The sequence below is a fragment of the Peromyscus leucopus genome, chromosome 5 (assembly GCF_004664715.2).
Source record: "Peromyscus leucopus breed LL Stock chromosome 5, UCI_PerLeu_2.1, whole genome shotgun sequence".
Lineage (NCBI taxonomy): Eukaryota > Metazoa > Chordata > Mammalia > Rodentia > Cricetidae > Peromyscus > Peromyscus leucopus.
This window is the reverse complement of record NC_051067.1, coordinates 16,604,191-16,623,455: the sequence shown is the minus strand read 5'-3', so window position 1 is coordinate 16,623,455 and position 19,265 is coordinate 16,604,191. Positions and strand designations below refer to the sequence as shown.

General features: G+C 43.3%; 1 protein-coding gene across 2 annotated transcripts in view; it reads left to right on the top strand.

The window, feature by feature from the left end:
* The window catches only part of Rnf144b (ring finger protein 144B), a 153,338-nt gene that overhangs the window by 78,235 nt on the left and 55,838 nt on the right, over positions 1-19,265 (top strand). Inside the window, exon 1 of one of the 2 annotated variants that reach the window (XM_028867672.2) lies at positions 6,282-6,559. The exons of the other annotated variant lie outside the window; for it this stretch is intronic. The gene's annotated coding sequence lies outside the window, so the exon portion shown is untranslated. Of the gene's footprint in view, positions 1-6,281; positions 6,560-19,265 lie in introns of those variants that run through there. 2 annotated transcript variants of the gene reach the window in all.

Genomic DNA, 19,265 nt, shown 5'->3' with positions numbered 1-19,265 from the left:
GAACGGCTTTTTAGAGAGCCACAGATGAACTTTGTGTTCAACTCTTTAGAGCATTTCATATACTCAAAACTTTACCAAAGGAAAATTCTGTTAGAGTAAATGTTTTTATTCATGAAATAAAGCCTGGAAGAGACACCTGCTCCCTCCATGAAAATCCTTTCAAAATAATGCCCGCACACGCACATGGATAGAAAGGAGAGCTAAGTTAGAGTTAATGGAACAGAAGAAAAGCATAGGAGGGGTAGAGATGGTAAAATCATGCAAAGATAGAGTGAAAATATCAGAGATTAGGAATGATAGACACAACCACGTATGCAGGTCTTAGGGAAGGTAGAATAAGAATTCAATATATAGGTAACAGGTGCCAAACTCAATACAAACTGATTCGAAGATATAGAAGAAATGGTTCTTTTATAGGTGAAGCATAAATGACCCCAAGTAACTGAAGTAGAGAATCCCAGTGGGTCAGTTACTGCAGAAGTCCCCACAATGTTTTCTGTGAGCATTTGGTTTTTATATTATTATTACTATTATTATTATTATTATTATTATTATTTGTTTTGTTTTCTCTGTGTAGCCTTGGCTGTCCTGAAACTTTCTTTGTAGGAACAGGCTGGCCTTAAATTCAGAGATCTGCCTACCTCTGCCTCCCAAGTGGGATTAAAGGTGTGTGCCACCACCACTGGGCTCATTTGGTATTTGCTGAGGGCTTTTTTTTTTTTTTTTTTTTTTTTTTTTAGAAAGAAGTTTAACAATGCACTGGAAAATGGTGGGAAGGTAGTCTTCCACTGCACATACCAGATTTTACTGCAGTCTCACCCAATAGTGCGTTAGGATGTGATGCTTCAAAGAGCGCTTTTCACTCATCCTGAAATTTGAGACATAATGAGTGTAACTCCGTTTTTTCCCCCCAGTTCTTTCCAAATGCAAGTGAGTTAATATCATCCTTTCTGTCTCTTCTTGTTCTGTTCCATCTTTCTTTAAGTGTTGGATAGCATATATTAGTTATAAAAATCATCTACCTTTAAAGACCAGCATGTAAGGTACTTAATGGGAAAATGAAAAATGTCACTACCTTGGTGGCTAAGTACAGCTAATTCATTCCATCTCATGGTGGCAGAAAGCTGCCAGGCTGCCTGCCAGTGAGATCACGTGGAAACATAAGTCTACATGGTTTTGGCAAAGTGGTTTTGCCATTTTTGTGTGCTCTACACCTATGATTTATGTGAGTTTGCCACTTTAAAAATCATTTTGAAAGGAGCCCTTCTGCAGAAAATGAGCTAAAAAAGGTACAAGTTACATGAAAATTTGACAATCAAATTTCCTTTTTTCCACAAAGGCGGATGTGTAAATTTCAAATCCACTGAAGCAGCATCAATATCAACCTCCAAAGTTTGCAACTGTCTTAAGAATCCTTTGGTCTAGCCGGGTGGTGGTGGTGCATACCTTTAATCCTAGAACTTGGGAGGCAGAGGCAGGAGGATGGATCACTGGGTTCCAGGCCTGCCATGTCTACACAGAGAAACCCTGTCTTGAAAAACAAAACACAAAATAAAAAAAAGAATCCTTTGCCTCCAACAAGACAGTGTGAACCTGTACGCTGCAGGAATGCATCTAGGTCTATGCTATGGTTGTGCTTCATGCTGTGACTTTTCAATGAGATCAATGGCTTTTCTGAATCAGTTTTGTCCATTTTGAATGTGATGCTTTCTTTACACATGTATGAAAAATGAAATGATACCTGTTGATGTAGCTGGCTCCAGCAGAGCTGTTAGGAAAACCTTTCTTGATATTGCTGTGAATTGTATTAAGTTTGACTTAAAAGTTTATTGTGACAGATACATTTTCTTTTTGAGATAAGGTCTTGGCTTGCTATGTAGCCCAGCCTGGACTTGAACTCATGATATTCTTGCCTCAGCCACTTGAGTGCTGGGTTTACGAATGTCTACCACCATACATACCTATCAAGATTTAATTTAAATAAAGAGATAAATATTGAATGTATGTGGGGAAAGGTGTGGATATGAAGGTCAGAAGACAACTTGTAGGAGTCAGTGTTCTCTCTTTCAACCATGTAGGGTCCAGGGATCAAACACAGGCTTGGCAACAAATGCCTTTACTGCTGAGCCTCTTGATAGCCCTTTCAGTCTTTTCTTCTGTCAGATTACAATGGTTTTATAACATTGCCTATTATATAATACCTATTATATAATATGAAATACATTATTGTTGTTTTATACATACATAGACTGATAATTATAGTCAATTTCAGAGTCACAGAAAACTTTTCTATTTTTCCTTTTTTAGTCTTTTTTTTTCCTTTTAAGATAGAGGTGTTACTATGAAGCCCAGGATAACTTCAAACACGTGGCAATCCTCCTGCCTCCTAAGTGCTGGCATCACTAGTATCTGCTTGGAAAACTTTAAATTTGCTTTGGATTCAATTGGATATTGCTTTTCTATGACTGTGAATACATTCCAAGTTAATATAGTTTAGTTATCATTAATCAAGATTTTGGTGTGACTTTTCTTTGAGAAGATCTAAAATTCAGTGTAGCTTGAATCTTAAAAGTTATTATTAATAAAATCAAACCTGAGGCCAGTTATTGGGGTGAACACTGGAAGATCAGAGAGACAGAACAAGCCACAGCTTCCTCAGCTCGCCAGTTCCTCAGCTGATCCTGTTTCCTCAGGCTGGAAGCCTCTGAGTCCTCATCCAAATGGATCTTAGCTGAACTGCTGCTAGAAGCCTGAAAGCTTAACCAGCCAAATGCTTCTAGTTTCTGGTCCTCACGCCTTGTATACCTTTCTGCTTTCTACCAAGACTCCCTGGGATTAAAGGCTAGTTTTCTGGGATTAAAGACTTGAGTCACCATGCTTGGCTGTATCCTTGAACAGATGAATTTCTGCCTCTGAAATGCTAGGATTAAAGGATACTTTAATCCTAGATACTAGATACTTAGGATACTGCCTATCCTAAGTATCTAGTGGCTTTTCTGTTCTCTGACCCCAGATAAGTTTATTAGGGTACACAATATTTTGGGGAACACAATACCACTACAATTCAGACTAAGAAAGGATGCTTTATTAGGATGCTGGTCAGTAGGATTAGAATGGTGAGCAATTTATAAACCATGTTCTCACTGAGAAAAATAAAAATACTTCAGATTACAGTATTTAGATTTGCTTCTGAGACATATCAGTGGGCTATTTATTTTTTAGTCTAAATGAGGCAGTTCTTTCTCAGGTGTAGAGGGCTTCCTTCTTCCTACCTAGTAAGTACTGATGTACCTCTGGGTTCTTTTTTCTAACCCCTTCTTTCCTTCCTTTTTTTCACTTCCCCCTTTGATGTGTATCATTAACTCAGTTCCTATTTCGGATCAGCCAGGAGCACAGTGTACAGCTGATCATTGCACCATCCCAGAGGCTGACATTCTGTTCCCCTTCCCAGCATCTGGAGAGTTTCTGTTTCATCGGGCTCTGTGCTAGCAACTTCACAGATGTCTCTCATTTACTTTCACTACAATCTATAAACTGTACACCATACCTTCAGAAAATATTTTATATGCGAATGTTCTGCCTGCATGTGTGTTTGTGCGTGACATGCATGCAGTGCCCTTGGAAGCCAGAAGAGGGGTCTGATCCCCTTGGGACTGAAGTTACAGACAGTTGTGAGCTGCCATGTGGGTGCTGGGAATTGAGCCTGGTCCTCTGGAAGAGCAGCCAGTGCTCTTAACCACTGAACCATCTTTCCAGCCTCCCATCCTTCTTAATATTAGATTTTTTTTTAAAAAAAGCTGTTTGATAGGTATAAAAACTGGATTATGTTAAATAACTTGTGGGAGGTCACATGGCTATTAAAAGTGAGTGGTAGAGTATGTGGGTCAGAAGCCGGTGGTTCCCTTACAGTGTACTAATTTTTGTGGGTAACCTTACCTCTGGGTAATTTCAACTGTAGCCACTGCCTAAACGAATGCACTTCCTAACTGGCTCTCTACTCAGTCAGTCCTCTTTGGATGGCCCACTAGATGGTCTTTGCACCTGGCCTAGACGTTGGTGAGTTACTGCAGGATTGAAGGTGGGTCTTCATCCTCTTCCTTGCCCCTCCTCCTCTCAGTCTCCCCCGCCCCCAGCTACACCGCAGCCTGGTCTCTGCTGGCTCTCATTGCCTGCATCCAAATAGATGCCACATTCCAGCAATGCTGTTTGGAAGTCTCTTTCCATTTGCGCCGCTCTGCTCTCCTTCTTTCACCCCAAATACCCTGGCTCTGTCCACATCTTGAAAAGCGTCTCTAAATCTCTAGTCTAACGTCACCCCACTAGCCACCTGCTCTGCCCGGCTCAGTCTTCTCCACATCTCCTTCTAAGCCACTTTAAGACCCGGTCTGGAGCCATGACTTGATGCTCTCCAGCATGCCCTTCCTTCGGTGAGGTGGTTCTTCCCTGTGTTGCCACAGCACCCTGGCCCGAAGTGTGCCAAGTGGTCATGATGTCCTACCAAATGGCATGCTTGTCTCACTCTCACCCTGGGTTGAGAGTTCTCTGGGGACAGGGTTGCTCTTTCACTTACCTTTATCTTCCTAGCCCCCGGCAGCTTATCTGAGAGATCGGTAAACACAGAGGGGATGAATATCCAGCCATAGACTCCTTAGGCAGGTCTGACAGAGTCTTTTGCATATTACTGTAACATTCAGAGTGTTTAGTATTAAATTTTGACTGCAGTTTTAGTAAATTTGCATGGTTGAACATAATCCATGGAGATGTGATTCGGTTCTATTAAAAACGACAACTTTGTGTCCAAAGGCAGCGTGATTATTGCCTAACCTGCATTTTCATTCATATTGGCAGTGGCTTCTGGCTTCTTCCCTTATCCTGCTGATAAGAGCCAGTACCTTAACTACGTGGTGATATCAAATGTGGATTCTGTGTTGAACTTTGGTTTGAAGCTCAGAAGATAGGCATCAGAACTGGCCTATCAGGAGGTTTATCTTTCCTGCCTCTGGTCCATCAGGAATGGTTACTTTCTGGGGGTGGGGGGTAAGTTATTTGGGACCCCAAGCCCTACTCAGTCTGAAGTTAGCTATTCTTCCTCGTAATTTTCCCTAATACATATCTTTCTCACCCACACAGATTTTGATCTTATTGCATCTGTGGTCTAGCTTGAGCCAGCCACTTAAGTCTCTCTAGACATCGTCTTTAAACTTACTTGTTTGGCTTACAATAACTAGGACTTTGCAAGCTCAAATGTCATCCTTTGGTTGTATGATTTTAAGTCTCTGTTTGTGTATTCTCCTACTGTCTCAGGGTTAGGGTCTGCAGTCCCCCCCCAGTCTCTCTCTCTCTCTCTCTCTCTCTCTCTCTCTCTCTCTCTCTCTCTCTCACACACACACACACACACACACACACACACTCACTCACTCACTCACTCACTCACTCACTCACTCACTTGCTCACAGTTTTCTTCTGCACTTGGCTTTTCCAGGGGCTGAGAGTGCTGCTAAGTTACCGCACACATTTACCTGTCCCAGAAACCTGGGAGCCCCTCCTGACCTCAGCTGCTAAAGTGAGGTTGCAGAGAGCCCACAGACAAATTGCTGCAGCCTAGGAGGGATCTTCTAAAGCTGCAGTGTTCTACAGGTCTGGGCCTGTCCTTGTGACCTACGGGGCCGGCAGTGAGAGTGAGGAGGTACGCCATCTATTAAAAACACAGTACTAATTAAGTGTCCACAGTCGTGGCGCACTAATCCTGTTTCTGGATTAGCTGGTAGATTGTCATTAAGCGAGAAGACGACTAGTTAGGTTACTGTCGTGTTTTTTTCCACATCATTTGTTGACAGAGCACTTGAGGTGAAATCATTGTAAGTAAACTAAGACCTCACCTAACTTGATTTGCCTACATCAGACAGACCTGGAGAGACGAGGTACACACTACTTTTTGAGAAGATGTGCAGGGGAAGGGTTTGGGGGGAGGTGAGAAGGCAAATCAGGGCTGTTAAAAGTAGAAGAGGAAAGGTGGCCTGTGGAGATCTACACGGAGAGACAGCGAGTGCGGAGGGTGCCGCTTGCGGGTGGGCAGGAGGAAGAAGCGCAGTGGGGGGCTGCTGCCCGCACCCAGCTCGGGATTTCCACAGCAGCACCAGGTCCGGATCCGAGAGCCCCTGTCCTGCGCGCTGCCTGCACGAGATCAGACAGGGTTAAGGCCATCATCACCTGCAGTCGAAGTGCGACCCAGATGGGAAGTAGGAAGTGCGGCGCCGAGCTTCCTGTATAAATAAACGCTCTGGCTGCTGCGCCCCAAGCTGCTGGCTGGTTCTGCAAGGTTCCTGCCTGTCAAGACAAGGAGGCGGAGAGGGACTCCTCCTCTTCCCTAGCTGTAGGTCTGGGCGTGGAGTCCTGTGGCAATCCTGCAAAAGTGTAAAGCTGTCAGCCAGGCGGAGCACGCAGAGAGAGGGGAGAGAATGAGAGTGCCCCTCCTTCACAGTGTGCCAGCAGTCCCGGCTGGCCCAGGCTGGACCTGCTAGAGAGAAACCAGCAGCCCGAAGACCTCAGCCTCAGCCAGGTAGGTCTACAAGGGGTGCTTGTGCGCAGGATGCAGGCAGGCGATGCAAGCCAGGAAGGCTGCTAGCTTAAGATACCGAGAGGGACAGGACCGAAGCTACCCGGTGGTTTTTGCTAAATTCTGTTTCCAGAGCTTAAGCCATGCAGAACTGCATGCATTCCGAGTGCCTCAAACACACCTGTTAACTTAAAAAAGTGCCGTTGAAAAGGCCCAAACAAATTACTTTCATTTTTAATAAAACGATCTTTACAGAATGTATCACAAACTGCATATTAGACCAGTCCTCTGGTATGTTTTGAGTAGAGACTGACAGTTGGATTGTCTTGGCTGTCTACCTTCTGTTATTTGGAAATGCACGGTAATATGTTGACACACACAGCTATGAATAATATGTCACGTTAACGATGGAGTCTGGGCTATACATTATAGTGATTATTTTTTGTCAAGTAATTGCTGATAAAAGAGAGAGAGAGAGGCTCCGTCCTGTTTTCAAGTTGATGTTAAAATGAAACTGATCCTGTTTTCGCAGAGGAAAGGTATCTTGGCTAGCCCCTTCCAGAGCCCCCTTTCTGATTAGTTTCAGGGATTCTGCTGTCAGCCCTCATGATGCACACCCCCTTTAAACTCCAATTTCCCAGAATACAGTTCTCTGCGTTTGCACTGGGGCTGCCACTTTCTTCCCCAGGTACTTTCTTAACATGACTATCAGAGTCCTGGTTAGGCATTTTTGACTGTTGATTTTGAACATGGGGAGGTATGAACTGAAGGAGAATGTCCTCAGCACTTCCGAAGCAGCGGATGAGGGGTGTCTCTGCCCAGAAGCAAAATAAATGAACTTTGAGATGACTCAGGTTTTAGGGTGTGGGTAAGAGGCAGGAGGAGCCCAGCCAGTCTTCCCTGGGTTGTTGGCAGTTAAAGTAGCTGCTGCAGCTTTCTCTGAGGTGAGCCTCTTGTTCTCTGCTTCCATTCAGTCTGATCCCTTGCTAGCTCCCTCCTCCTTCTTACTGGGTCTTTGTAAACCTCACTCCTTTTTTCATGAGCATCAGACCCTTAAGTATTTCCGAAACTACCTTAAAGAGAAAGAGAGGGAGAGAAAAGAAAAGAAATCCGAAGTAGATCCACAAAGCCACTTGGAGATAGCTGTACTATGAAGTTCAAGGCTACCAGTTCATCTACCTCCTGTCCTTGGGTACCTTTGGTTGGCATTTGCTGGTTTGGAGTGGGCATCAAGTTGGAAGGGATGGAGGGTGGGGGGGGGAGAGAGACAGAGACAGAGACAGAGAGACAGAGAGTGTTCTGTTTCCAAAGTACCTTCTAAGTGCCTGTCTGGATGAGTGAAAAATAACAAGATTAACATGTGCAGTGAATGTGAAAAAGATGTCAAGTAGCAGAATTAGCATGCTTGGCTTTTTATTTAAAATAAACAGCAAAAGAAAACTTGACCTAAAATCTCCCAGGCCAATCACCCTAGATAACTCAAGCCTGCACTATCATGCTGGGAGGCAGGCTTAAGTGTGGTCAAACACCGACCATTTACCCAGGGTTTTACAAATATTTACAGTCATTGATGCCAAATATCTTTGTGCTGAGCCCCGAAGAATATTCTCAGCATTCAAAAGCCCCATGCTCATGAATGGTTCTCAGTTCCCTGGCAGTTTTAAAGGCATCCAGATTTCTAAACTAGGTCAGTGTAAGACATGTCTTTTTAAAATAATCAATTTTGGGATCTCAGATTATGAACCCATTTTTTTTTTCCTGTGGCCAAATTGTACAAGCAAAGAGAAAAGTATGCTCTCTCTAGAAAGAAACAAGTTTATTTTATCTACCCAGCAAGATGATTTAGCTTCCTGGAAAACATCTTTCTTTTTCAACACCGTGGATACTTTTAATCAGGAAAAAAAAAGTGCATTTGACATTTCTTTCTGGAAAAATTGTTTCAATATTTAGAAGTCTAGGAACATTTAGACACACTGGGAATTATTTCTCTGAAGTTCCTGTGAGTCCAGCCTTCTGTATCTCCCCTGGCTTGGCATCGTGTCCTTTTAGGAGAGAGTTTTGTTGTTTGCTATCCCCAGTTTGAGACAGCGCTCGGGAATCATGCCGCCCTCAGAGGCTGGTGCAAGAGCAAAGTCCAAACTGTTCTGGGGGCTGACTCTACTTTGTGCAGCTGATTATTCTGGACGTCGGAGGGTCCCAGGCTCTCACACAAGTCATACCTGGCACTTTAAGGAGTGGTTATCTGAAGCTGCTGCTCCTCACTCTAGAGACATTTCTTCTAGAGATTTCTGCCTTAATGTGTAGATGCTCTCTAGTTATACTAACTTATCAGTATCTTTGCTTTTGATTTATTGGGAGTGAATGTGGATGAGAACCAAGCCTTTAATAAAGTAATAAAATTTGTCTATTGTTGAGTGACTCTTTCTAAGGTTCTCTGCTAGATGATGGGGACATAAAGATGTGTAAGGTGTGGTGGCCTTTGTCCTGAAGGAATTGTTGTTAGCTTGGAAGTGAGTTTGGAAAGGGTGGCAACCTTTAATTTATGTTGTTTTGGCAGAATATGAAAACTGTTTTGATGTTTTTTTTTTTTTCCGTCTCAGTCATGTGCTCTCTGCTGTTTGTTTTTTGGCCCTGTTTTCCTGATGGCATTTGAGTCTTATGTAAGTTAGAGAGCTCCGATCATACGTGTATTTGTTTCTCTCACTTTGTCTGATTTGTTCAGAGCAGAGGTTTAAACGCAAGGCCTCATACATCATAGTTTGATTCTCTATACACTCAGCCTTGAATATTTATTTAAAAACTTTTTTTAGAAAAAAATGCCTTACATTGATTGATTGAGCCTGTGTATGGAGGTCAAAGGACAATTTTCAGGACCTTTCACCTTGTGGGTTCTGGGGATCGAACTCCAGTAGTCAGAACTGGCAGTAAGTGTCCTCACAGTGAGCTATCTTACCAGCCTATTTGAAATGTTTTAATCTATTTTCACCTTTGAGTGAGCTGTTAGTTTTGGGACTAACATTTTTTTTTTCAATTGAATATGGCATTTGCTATCAACTCGTCGTCGTGGAGTAGTTCTAGAGCTAGTGTATCACACTGAATTAGTTATTACAAACAGAACACTTGGGGCCCGGGCACGGGAGAGATGGCCAAATGGTTAAGAAGATATAGGACGCAGGTTTGGTTCATGGTACCCACACAGCAGCTTACACCAGGTTGTAACTCCAGTTTGGGGATCCGATGCCCTCTTTTGGCTTCTGCGGGCATCAGTCATGCATGTGGTATACACAGATGTATGCAGGCAAAACAGTCGTCCACAAAAAATAAAATAAATTAATCTGAAAAACAAAATAAACAAAGCAGAAAACGACACTTCAGAGAGTAAAAGTGACCAGCACTCCTCCAACATGGGACGGACAGCTTCCTGTGTGTAACTGGGTTCTTTTTTCCTTTCTTATTATTAAAATACCCAACCTATTGGATGCACATGTGCTGATGTGAGTTTGGGTGCACTGTGTATGTGCAGGTGCCTGTAGAGGTCAGGGGGTATCAGATACCCTGGAGCTGGAGTTACAGAGGGTTGTGAGTCACCTACTGTGGATTCTGGGAACTGATCCAGGGTCCTTTGCAAGAGCAGAAAGGACTTGTGACTGCTAAGCCATTTCTCCACTCCTGGTTTCCTTAAGTAGAAAACACCACTTGAGTCGAGCGCAAGCCTCATGTTCAGAGCGGGAGGTCCATGGCTGGTCACTTTGATTAGGAACATGCTTTGGAAGGTTTACATCCATGAAGTCATGAGTTTGAATCAGGCCCCGCGGTCAACTTGTTCCTTGGGAAGTCAGAATAAGATAATTCACTCCTCTCTTTCATGGGCTTGTGGTAGTGACCATAAATCCACAAGTTCTCTTGTCTGTGATTACTTGACATCATCTGCTGATCAACCTCCCCAACTAGCCCCCTTCTATACATAGGGCCTGGATTTTGTCACCTTAACACTCCATCGCCTAAGGTATGTCAATTGGTTCTTTGTGGCTTGACTTTGTTTAAGGCATTATAGATCCTAGTTACAATATTGTTTGGGAAAGGCATGCAAAAATATATACCCTGAACCTTCTTCCATGTGGGAGGTAAGCAATGACCCTTCCAGGCTGGTCTCATGAAAATTTGTTTCTAATTAAAATGTCTGTGGAAGCTTACAGCTTTTACAGGAGGAGGTAATATTCACACATGTTTTTATTCATTTGGAGAAAAGTCTTTTGGTTCAGATGTTCATACTTTGGCGACTGTTGTTTCCTGTTAATGTCCTGGTCCTAGAAGTCAGCCTGAGTCTCCTTCTGTAGGGCTTTCTGAACACCACATCTCCTCGATCAGTTGATTACATTATTGTCCAACCTGCCTGTCAGAGGCATTCCTTCCTGCTTTGGGGCTTTGTTGTTGTGCCAGGCAAAGGGATGAAAATTATTCAGTGGGGCTGGATGAATAATGTGGAAGGCGAGAGAACCACGATTAAAGAAAGGGGTGGGCAAGACATGGTGGTGAGGAGGAGGGAGGTGCCCTGGTGAGTGGAAAATCACAGTGCCAAGAACAGAGCTGCAGGTCTCAGATCCACTCCTACCTTCTCTGATAACTTTGTATTGTTAAAAAAGCTGGAATGGATTTCTACTTCTTGGACATCTCCCTGCAGTCTAAAGAGAACATGGAACAAAGACAAGGAAAAGGAATTGAGTTTTTTAGAAAAGGGAACAGCATTTTGTAAAGGATAAACTAGACATCCCAGATGCACTATTCTCAGGAGGGTTCAGAGTTAGCATCTCATGATACATTTTTTTTTTTTTTTGGTCATGTTCACATATCTCTTCTAATACTTATTTTGTAGCAAAAATATTTTTTAAAGTTAGGTTTCATTAAAATAGTTTCCTGGATTTTATTCATAAGTGAATTTTAAACAGCAAACATATTCTTTAAAAAATAGTCCTTGCTGAGGCTTAAGACACCCCTCCTGGGCCTGGGGAAGTGGCTCAGTCAGTGGAGTGCTTGCTTGCTATGCATGAATCCCAAGTTCAGGTCCCAGCACCACATAAAACCAGGCATGGTGGTGTTTGCATACAATCCTTGCACTCAGGAGGTAGATACAGGAGAATGATGGAGTTCAAGGCCATCCTGGGCTATGTGTGCTACTGCTTCCTCCCCAAAGATGCTCTCATTCCTCTTTCCTAGTGTTCTTCTTTCCTTTCCACCCATCAAAAAGACGACAGTGATAGAGTTATACCTAGATAATGACATTTCCGTTCATACTACCGTCCATACCTACTGTGCATGTGATGGTGGTCCCATTGATTATAATCAAGTGAGCACATTCCTATTGCCTAGTGAGTTCCACAATAAGTTCCTTATGTATTGGGACAATTCTTGTGTAAACAAAGGCACTGGCATGCCTATTGCACAGCAGTACAGACCATACAGTTATATACAACATGCCATAATTGATGATAATATGCAGCAATGTTACATTTTATTGTGTTATTATTTAAGTCTATTACCACTGTGCATTTGAGAAGCATCTTCTGCAAGGCATCCTGCCACATTTCACAGGTAGCAGCCTCTCTCTTCTTGTGTTCACCATGTCTCTTATTACAGCAAGAGGCCAGGCTCAGTGATTGACCCACATCCTCTAGGTTTGTGTTGTGCACTGTGGCGCTCACACAGTGACCACATCTCTCTAGTTGTTAAGCAATGTATGGCTGACTTCACACATCAGTGCCATTCCCAGAAGACTGTGGTCGGTAAGCTACAAAGTTGTGGTCTTATTTCTGTCCTCGAAACTGTTGAGATAAAGATTTTAAGACCAAGGAACTGTGGTCTTAGGTGTCTGGTCTTTATCTCTCGATTTCTCTGGATGAAGCCATGAGATTGTGGAGAGGAGAGAAGTCCTGTGATAAGCCACATTTCTCGGCACTTCTGCATTGAGGCTGAGGGGATGGGTATTAGTCCCATCACATCTAAGAACTAAATATCTCTTGGAGTTGCTGGTTCCTATGAAGATTCTCCTATCTCTGTTATCAATAATGATGAAGTCCATTATGAGGGACACCTTGATTGTGCTCCCTGGCCTTGAGCACAATCCCTTATGATCTGTAAAGTTCATAAAGATATGAACTGTGCTTCAGAAGTTGTGTTTCTCTGGAGTCTGCCTATGATCCATCTGTTCTTGCTGTCACGGGGCATGCAGGAGAACTGTTAGTGATGTTACTGATATGCACGGGTTCATCCTGTCCCTGAATGAGCAGAACACTGGTCAGAGAGCCAAGTAGGAAAGAGAAGCATACTGGCTGGGGTGGAAGGCTGCCAGGAGCCCTTCTTCCTTAGCACCTTCGCTGCCCTTGCGGTTGCTCTAGCTCCCCCCCCCCCATGCACCTGCCTTCCATTCAACACTGGGTTTAGAGGGCAGCTTCAGCAAATGGCTAATGGCAGCAGTTTACTAGCCTTAGCCAGTACCATTTAAGCCACCAATAGGCCCTGTTGAAAACATGAGCCAGTAACTAAACAAACCACTCCAGTGGGCAACAAGTGCAGAGGTCAGCACAGTACAGTCCCCCTCCGTATCCTCAGGTTCCAGATCTGTGGATTTGACGGTGGATCAAAAGGGGGGCTTTTGACCCAGAATGTGGGGCTGGCTGGAAAGTTGGCTCAGCAGTTAAGATGTGGAGGACCAGAGGACCAGAGTTTGGTTCCCAGCATCCACTTCAAGAAGAACACGTATAGCTCTAGCTCCAGAGCCCTCTTCTGGCCCCTGCTGGCACCTCCACACATGTGACATACACACATACATGTGAACTAATAATAATGAGACAGTGAAACAACTTTTAAAAGGTATTCAGAAAGGGCCAGCAAAATGGCTCAGCTGATAAAGGCCCATACTGCTGTCAAGTCTGCCAACCTGAGTTTGATCCCTGGGACCTACATGGTGGAGGGAGAGAACTGCCACCTGCAAAATGCCCTCTAGCCTTCACATGCACACTGCGGCATGCCTGTGCCCCTCTTTCCCTTGAGAAATAATTGTAAAAAAAAAAAAAGTCAACTCAGAAAAATAGTTGCACATGTACTAAGCTTATACAGATTTTTTTCTTGTCAATATTTTCTAAACAGTACAATATAATTATTCACACTGGTTTTCTATTGTACTATTTAAGGCACTTAGGAGGATATGCACTGTTTATGTGCACCATCATGCCATTTTATATAAGGAACATGAGCATCTATGAGTTTTGGCATCTGAGGGGAGGGTGTTCTGAACCAAGTGAATACCAAGGGGCAAGCATGTGAATTTTCGCTGCTGTGCTTAACTAGCATTGGAAGAGATTTCACACTGAGGCAGAGGTGAGAACTTCAGATCCCTGCTCTTTTCGTTCTACTGGTTCTACTCGGGTAGAGCCAGCCTGAGTCTCTCTCCATGGCACACACTGGCACTTACACCGTACCGCCCCATGGCCTGCCCTTCCTGAATCCTTCCCTTGGAAGCTCCCTCCTGTAACTGTGGATCCAGCCCCCTCAGAGGATGGTCTGGTGTCTCTCAGGGTCACGTCCCCATCTGGAGAGCATTCCTCCTTTCCTGCTTGGTCCTTGTCCTCAGGCCACTGTAGTGTGGCTAGGTGTGAGGACCTCAGCACAGAGAAGCTAGACCTTTCCTGAGATCCTGGCTGTCCGTCATATCTAGCTGATTCACTTTGCTGACCTTCTTTTTAACTCAGTCTCTGTAATTGTGATCTGTCCATTTCTCTAAATGATTTGCAAGGTGCTAAGACAATGTAGAGAAATTCCCAAATAACTGTATTAGTACCCTAATCAAATGCTTTTTCTTCCAATTAGATTATCTCACATGTGTGCGCGCACACACACACACACACACACACACATCACACACACACATCACACACACATACACACACACACATGCACACACACACATCACACACACATCCACACACACACACACACACACACACACACACACACACACACACACACACACACACGATAACTGCTTTGATTCTGGCTAGTCAAACAGGCACAAGCTCCATGAGTTAAAAATACTCTGAATGTTGGCTCTCACCACCCTCAGAGTTTCGGGAGCAGATTGCTTTTTCAGGCCTCCAGCAGAATATGGAAATTCCTTATGCATCCCGTGCTTCTAGCACAGCTTCTCAAGTATTCCTTTCTTTGGCAAGCCTAATGAAAACACACGAGGGGAGAGACTTTCCTGCCCTTTCCTACCAGACAGCACTTGCTTCTCATAACAAACGTTTCACGGTGCAAGAGACACTTGGAGATAGACGATTCTCCTTTCCTGGTAATTTTGTACAAAACAGAATGGTCTGAAGTGCCTTTCCCTCCTCACGGAACCTGGCTATCGAGCAAGGTATATATATGTAAACAAGTGAAACCTGCCACAAGCCTTTGAAAGTTGAAACCTGAAGGCAGCTGCCAGAATTCTCTTCTTTCCAACATGCCCCACTGTTCCCTGCCAAAATTCTTTCCCAAGGGTTCTGGACACCCAACGAGAGGCACAGTTACATTTGGAATAACTGTAAAAGCAATTATAATTGTTACCTTGCAAGTGGTAGGCTGGATAAATCGAGTTGCTTTCTTAGATTAAGAGTGTGAGGTATGAGACAGAACAAGCCATACAAGCCAAGAGGAGGCCAGTCCTAGTGAGCTGGCAGCTCTCTCTGGAAGGAAGGCTTTTCTTGAAGCCTGAAAGGGAAAGAGGGTGAATTGCCGGTGTGCCTACAAAGGGGTGGTTGATTAAAAGGGTGAGGGGGTTTGGGAGGGTATCTTATTTAGAGTTTCTATAGATAAACACCATGACCAAAAGCAGCCTGGAGAGGAAAGGGTTTATTTCACCTTACAACTCTCAGATCACACCACCACTGCCGGAAGCCAGGGCAGGAACCTAGAGGCAGGAGCTGATGCAGAGGCCATGGAGGAGTGCTGCTTACTGACTTGCTCCCCATGGCTTGCTCAGTCTGCTTTCTCATAGAACCCAGGACCACCAGCCCAGGGGTAGCACTGCCCACAGTGGGCTGGGCGCTCCCACACCAATCATTAATCAAGAAAATACCTAAAAGGACTGCCCATAGGCCAATCTGGTGGGGACATTTTCTAAATTGAGGTTCCCTCTTCTCAAAAGCATCTAGCTTGTGTCAAGCTGACCAAAAATGAACCAGGACAGACAGTTCATCCCTCCAAGCTGCATGTGACTTGCTAGGTAGTTAGGCTGGCAAGCTGAACGTCTTCCACCAATGGGTTCATGTGGTAAAGAAGGTGAATCTTTAGATACAAGCCAAGAAACACCAGCAAACTGTAGCCTTTCTAGTGTGGGGATCCCACCAGAGGAGTCATTACAGGGTCCTGTTTACTGCTTTAAAAAAATCCAATTTCCAATAAATGGTGGAAGGATTTCTTGTTTAAGATCTGTCTGTCTGTCTATCTATCTATAGAATGTATGCTGTGTGTCATTCATTTTTAAAAAATACCCATTGTTTGTTTTACCCAAAGACAAATGCCAAAGGCTGGTTTTCAGTCTGTTTCTGGGGTGGCCTTAGGCTTCTGTGGTAGGGCTCAGGAGACTGGGAGAGGTCAAGGAGGGACTGGCCCTGCATCTCCCTCCAGGAACAAGCACTAATTTCTCTATTCTCTCTTAAGCAGTGGTAGCTTGTCATTTTATTTTTATTAAGTTCTGTTGCTTGGAAAGTGTTTAAAATCTATCACTTTAGGGAATTGGTGTTGATCGTACATAGAAAAACAATCCCCTCTTCCTGAAAAATTGCTTTGGATTATTCAAATCTCCAAGGAATGAAATGTGTCACTTCTTTCTCTGTCCCACTGAGTCATAAGTATGATTTTTGGAATACTTAGTATTTTTTTTAAATGTGTCTCTGCAATGTAAAAGGGTTTTATATTTTAAATATTTTACATATAAATATTTTTTTGCTTTTGAGTCTTTTTATAACTTTGGTTTCATAGCCTGAGGCATGTAACTCACAACCTAAGGCATAAAATCATAGCTATGACTAGAGACATGATTAGGTTTCAGTAGATCTTGTTGAATACAATTGATGGTTTGTCTTAAAAACAAGAATATGAGCCGAGCTGTGGTGGCGCACACCTTTAATCACAGCACTCGGGAGGCAGAGGCCGGCGGATCTCTGTGAGTTCGAGGCCAGCCTGGGCTAGAGAGTGAGTTCCAGGAAAGGTGCAATGCTACACAGAGAAACCCTATCTCGAACAAAGCAAAGCAAAACAAAACAAAGCAAAGCAAAGCAAAACAAAACAAAACAAAACCATGAATATAAGCTGGGTGTAGTGGTGTACACCTTTAATCCCAGCACTTGGGAGGCAGAGGCAGATGGATCTCTGTGAGTTTGGGGCCAGCCTGGTCTACATAGAGTTCCAAGATAGCCAAGGCTGTATATAGACACCTTGTCTTAAAAAACAAACCACAAGTATGTCTAAGATACCCAGGAGTACATTAAAAATTTGTTCCATATAGCCAGTGAGATGGCTCAGCAGTTAGAAGCACTTCTAATGCAAGTCTTACAACATGAGTTGGTTCCTAGAACCCACAGTTCAATCCCTGAAACTTACTTTGGAAGGAGAGAACCAATTCCCTCAAATTGTCCTCTGACCTCCAGATGTGCACTTGGGTACACACATGCCCATAGTCACAGACACACTAATTATAATAATAATTTCTAAATTGCCCTATATAAAGTTTCCTTCTCAAAAGTGATACCAGGCAAGGGCATAAGAAAGTGAGCAATGGCCAGATTTGAAGAACAGCATTGGTTCTTCTCAGTAGCATCCTCCAATTGGCATCTTAAATTTATTTATCCAATTAGTTTTGACACATGATCTCACTATCTAGCCCAAGCTGATTTTGAAACAAAGATTCTACTATCTCAGCCTCCTGAGTTCTGGGATTACAGAGGTGTGGCCACCATGACTGGCTCTAGTTAGCTCTGAAGGGTAATTGATATTTGAGGCCTGGGGTGGTACTGAGTTGCAACAGTTACATTGCCCTACTCAGGATGCATTCACTGGCTGCATTCAGCTGAGAAGACACGTTTGGGGGGACATTGGTGGGACTGTGAGAGTGGTACACTGGAAGTCTTAGGAAAATGACCAAGTGATCATTATCTAGCCATAGACTGAAAAGAGGTGACATCATTCATTTTTTTCTCTTACATGACCCTAAAGGGAAGTCTGATATCTCAAAGTCTCAAGCTTGTTGTGTGCATTAATTTGATTTTAGTTTGCTCTTGGATGGTAGCTCTGTAATTGTTAGTAGGATGAGAACACTGAGTATTGAAGTTTATTGAACTTTATAGCATGCCTTCCATGTTGGAAACTAATCATCGCTTAGTTTCCTCTTTAACCTGTTTTGAGTGAAGTCATCTCTTGCTTCTCAGTTTATATAGGGCAGTAACTCTTGACTCTTTCTGGTTGATGAGCAAAGATCTCATTGGTTTTTCCCTTTTCTATCACCTCCAACTTTTTCTTTCATTCTTGTTTTGGTGTTCTTGCGTTTATATATAAGTCATGAAGCTCATCCTGAAGTTTCCATCAATGAAAAGCCACGGTGATGGTCCCGTTAAGGTATTAATGTAGGTGAAAAATTCCCATCCCACAGTGACATTTATAGCTGTCATAATATTGTAACTTAACACATGATCCACATTTGTGTGACACTGGTATAAACAAACCTATAGCATTACCAGCCATAAACAGCATATACAATTATGGACAGTGAATAATGACTGGTTAATGATAATAAGAAACTATGTTAATAGCTTATATATTTATTCCACTATATCTTTTATTAGTATTTTAGTGTATACTTCTGGCACGTAACACTGGGTTTTTGCAGAACCGTCTGCTGGATTAGCAGCAGCCTCACGTTTGCTGTATTTACTGTGTTTCTTGATTGCATTGTTCTTCTTATGCTTGGTACACTGTGTTCATTCATCTGTTGATGTGCACTTAGCTTGATTTCCCTTCGGGCAGTCAGGAATAATACTCCTATGAATGATATTAATAATGCAAAGATGTAGAAATACCTCTTTAAGACCCTGATTTCAGACTTCTTGGGAACACATACCCAGAAGTGGAATTTCTGGACCAAATGATAATTTCTTTCTAGTGTTTCTGATGATGGAACCCAGGGCCTTACATTCTAGACAAGTGCTGTACCACTGAGCTACAGCCCAACCTATTTGGTAATTCTTGAACTTTCTTTTGAGAGACATCCTGTTTGTAAGCATTGTTTGAACCAGTTGAGTTGACCGTGGTGATGGTAGTGATGTACTATATTAGTTACTTCTGTTGCTATGGTAAAACACCATGAACAGAAGCAACTTAAGGAAAAAGGAGTTTATTTTGGCTAATGGTTCCAGAGGGTTAGCGTCCATAGCAGTGAGAGTGGCATGGCTGTGGGTAGCCAGGACAGGAAGCTGACTGCTCATATTTTCTTGGCAACCCAGGAAACAGAGAGAGAGAACTAGATGTGGGGTGAGGCTATAAACTGTCAAAGCCCATACTTTCTCCAGCAAGTTCCCACCTCCTAAAGCTTTCAAACCTTCCCCGAACAGGGCCACCAACTGGGGACCAAGTATTGAGATGCATGAGTCTATGGGGGCCACTTCTCATTCAGACC